This window comes from Suricata suricatta, chromosome 9 (assembly GCF_006229205.1).
Source record: "Suricata suricatta isolate VVHF042 chromosome 9, meerkat_22Aug2017_6uvM2_HiC, whole genome shotgun sequence".
NCBI classification, from domain to species: Eukaryota; Metazoa; Chordata; class Mammalia; order Carnivora; family Herpestidae; genus Suricata; species Suricata suricatta.
Window position 1 is genome coordinate 62,316,928 of NC_043708.1, and position 4,078 is coordinate 62,321,005.

The following is a 4,078-nucleotide window of genomic DNA, read 5'->3' on the forward strand; positions in this document are numbered from 1 at the left end:
TTGTGAAGAGTTTAACTTTCAAACAAAGAAGTGCACATACTTGGCAGGTGTCCTGCCTGTGTATGTTACAAGGCTGCAGTGTCGAGAAGACCCAGAGGGTGACACTGTTCAACATGAGGTCTGAGGTAACTGGTTCTTAAAATACCTGGAGCACAGAACTGCATCCAGAAATGATAGCTGAGAAAAAGGAAAAAGGTGAGATTTTGGAAGGATAATTTTTTTTAAAGGTAAAAGTCATGCCTTTCATACAGATATAAAATGAACATTATTAAAGATATTAGAGTATATGAATCAATAAAGGTAGATGTTGTAACTCTTTCAAAGGAGAAATTAAAAATCACAAATTTGTATGAAGTAAATGGATATTAAAATGAATGTGCAAACGGAAACAAAGTTAACTTTTTCCATAGTGGTAGAGAGAAGTCAATTGAACCTCTACTGGTCAGGACAGATTCTGCATGTCTTATAAACAAGAATTACTTTGCACTGCTCTCAGTTATCTACAATTTACAGAGTTTCCACAGAATTGGAATCAGATAACCCTGGAGGGTATTCTCATGAATCTAAACAATGAAGTTGTCCACCTGGGCACAAATTTTTCCCATTAAAGGACACCACTCCCCTGAAACCAGAAGACAGTAAATAGAGATTCGTGTGCATTTAGGTAAATTCACAGTAAGGACAAGAAATTAAAGAAGCTCATCTCTGATAGTCTCTCTTGTTGGTTTGTTTGTTCTTTAACTTCAGTGAAGCAGAACAGGAGGTTATCTACTACAAATAAAAGGAACTGGTTGCTGTGAAAGGAATTCTTGCATAAAAATATCTCACATCAGCCTTACCACAGTGACTTTCTCATTTCATTTAAAGTAGCCTATAAAACACAGATAAGTCATCTAGAAGACATGCCCAATCATCCTTTCAATGAGTTGGCAAAGGTTAATCCTCTGGACACTGTAAGAAGTTAAGTCTAGAAATCTATCAGTAGGCAAGTTTGGGAAACAGTGCTCTAGCATATTTTACTTTATTGGGTTCACTAGCAGAGCCCTGAAGAAATAAAACCCAGGACTGTCGAGTTTTGAAAGATCCTTGGAGTTCTTTCCAGGTGAGACATTTAGAAGTGCTGAGAAGTCCTGGGCAGTCCACGAGTGCCACATGAGGGAAAGGAGTAGAGCCATAAAAGGGAGGGAGTAGCAAAGGAAGGGGCCTGGTGGGGAACTCACACAAGCTTCAGCTGATGCACAGTGTGTCTGATGGAAAAGAAAGGAGACAAGAGGCAGAAAGAAGGGTACTGATAAGCCTGAAGCAGATCTCTGAAGGCTAAGCTCCCACAGTAGAGAAAAACGGAAAATAATTCAACCAGTACCTTCAGAGGAGGGCTCTGGCACTGGTATTTAAAATGCTCTTTGTGGTTTACAACCTGCAGCCTAGGCTGATAACCTCTGTCCCCCAGGTGGACTCCACCCAGTAAAGCCCATCATTGATGCTGTGGTTCTAAGTGATTTCTCTGCTCCCTACTCAAAGGATGTGAAGATTTGGGTTGACTTTCTCCTTTTTAATTAGAGAAAAATTCCTGAAGAGGAAATGACTTGTGGTTTTTTCCTGTTTCCATTATATCATGTCACTGAATGTTCTCTTTCTGTGAAGAAAAAGAAAAAGAATACGTAGACTTTCCACTTACCAGCATGTACTATCCTATTGTTGCAGTGAAACGAGAATTCAGAAAAGTGGCTGTAAAATGGCAGGCTTGAAGTCTTTTACTCTTTTCATTCAAAGAGCATGACCTAGTAACACTACAAGTGGTACCGTGGAAAGAGCAATGGGTTCGGCCTCAGAAGACAGTAGAGCCCATTCCAGTATTGCCCAGAGAAATCACTACACACTTACCTCCGCTTCAGTTTTCTTTTCAGAAAAATGAAATGCTACCTCTTTGGATCTAAAATGCTACTGAGTATAAGATACACCATAGTTTTATATACCACTAAAAAAGGAAAGATCATTGTTTTATTCCACTGCTAATATACACAGTTGGAATGATTATGACAACAGCTCTGGTAATAAATGCCAAATGTTCCAGAATATAAAAATAAAACTCATGTTTTCTTCTAAAAAATGTAATGAAATGAGAAAAATCTTTGTTTTTAATTTTTTATAAAAAAATGCTTTAAATCAATCTCTCCTAAAGTTAATTGGTTAAGAACACCTACTGAAACTTGATTTTTTTCTTAATAGTCAAATCTTAACTCAAGATACAAAAGATTATCTAACTAAAAGGCCACCTGCCTTCTAACTTTTCTAACTTACAAAAGATGTGATGAGGAACATTACCTCCCCCTAAGAAAGTGATTGGAGATTTACACATGCCTAACCAGTGAGAAGAGCAAGAATTGTTTTTGTCAAAAGGTAAATATGGGATCTTAAAGATGTTTTCGTTTAGCAGAGGCCAATAGTGTTAATGTTGCAAATTTGTACTGTAAAGACATGAGAGTGATTACAAACATATATATGAACTGGATAAATGTGTTCAGTTAGTGAGGTATGCAATGCAGATAGGAGGAGGTACAGGGGAAGAAGAAACAGAAGGAGCAGGACTGTAGGGGAACATGAGAGTTTGGAAAAAGAAACTGTGTAAAAGAAACATGAGAATAGAGTAAGGAAATTGAAAATGTTAAATTTGAATGCCTCTAGCACATAATCTACTGGATGAGGCTTTCAATAAATGGATAGCTTGACAGAAAGCAACATTCAGAAAATATCCGGAAAAAACACATCAACCTGGATTCAAACACGGATGAGGCTGGGTGGAGCTGTTTCTCTTAATCCAACTGATCTACACAAGAATCCTTACAGCTGAAGGATTAGCAGACTGCGAGGGACTGGCGCCTAGACACCCAGCACTCAGGACCAACATTAAGTGGTTCCAGAAGAGTCTCTTAGCAGTCAGGAAACAAGAACACAGCTTCAATTTAGCCTAAGAAAGGTAATTTGTTAGCACACTTAAATTATGGAAAGGGTAGAACGATCCAAAGACTCAGACACCATCATCACTCTTCCTTCATTTCTTTTTCCAGTCTTATTCTCTCAATTTTCTTCCCGAGGGCATAGAATTTGATCACCAGGGGCTTGGGGTTTAGATCCTTATAGCTCATGAGCCAAAGATTAAAAACAAATCTAGAAGCCACCAGACCCTTTACCTGGACAACGTTCATCATGGTACTCTAAAATCACTAAGTAAAAGATTTCTGGGAAACCGTAATGGAGGGTCAGGCTGATGACCTCCCCTGAACCCACTGGCTCAGCCAGACATTACACACCTTAATCTGAAATGACATAGGAAGTAAAGGCCCTACAAATGAAGACCGCAAGATCAAAAAACAGAACCAGGCTTTAATTAGGCTTTTATATATAAATTTTCAAGAAACATGGGGGAAAGAGATAGGAGTTAAGTAACAATATCAATAAGAAATGAGCCAAATGCAAGAATTGTGACGGTCTACAGGGCAAATACTCTTTTCACCAATAAGCCAATAAGCCAATGACATGAAGAGAAATGGGGGGGGGGGAGGCGGGACGGGAGTCTTGGGGATAATAGAGACCCAAAGACATAGCAACCACAGTGTGGGACAGGGCCTCCTTTGGGTACATAGGACAAACCAATTATAAAATGCATCCTCGAAAGACTCAAAAACATTTAAACGTAGAGTGGTTATTAGGTAATATTAAGGAATTACCTTAAGTTTTCGAGGTACGATGATTGCGGGTGATTTTTTTTTTTTTTTTTTTTTTTTTTTGAGGACTCTTCAGATAAGTTTAAATGAGAAATGTGCTCTAAAAGTGTGACGCCGGCTTATCCCTACCCGGCCCCAGTCCGCACCACGGCGGCCTCACCGCCCCCTCACCCCCAGCTCGTCCGGCCCTCGAGGCGCCGCGCGCACAGGGGCTTTCTTCGTGCTCGCCCCTCCCGACATGCTCCGCGGGGCCAGAGCGACCGCCACAGGGCCCACGGTCCAGGCCCTGGGTCCCGCGAACAGCCCCTTGCCCAGGGTGCTCCGGGCGCGGCGCTCATTTGCATGTCCCACCC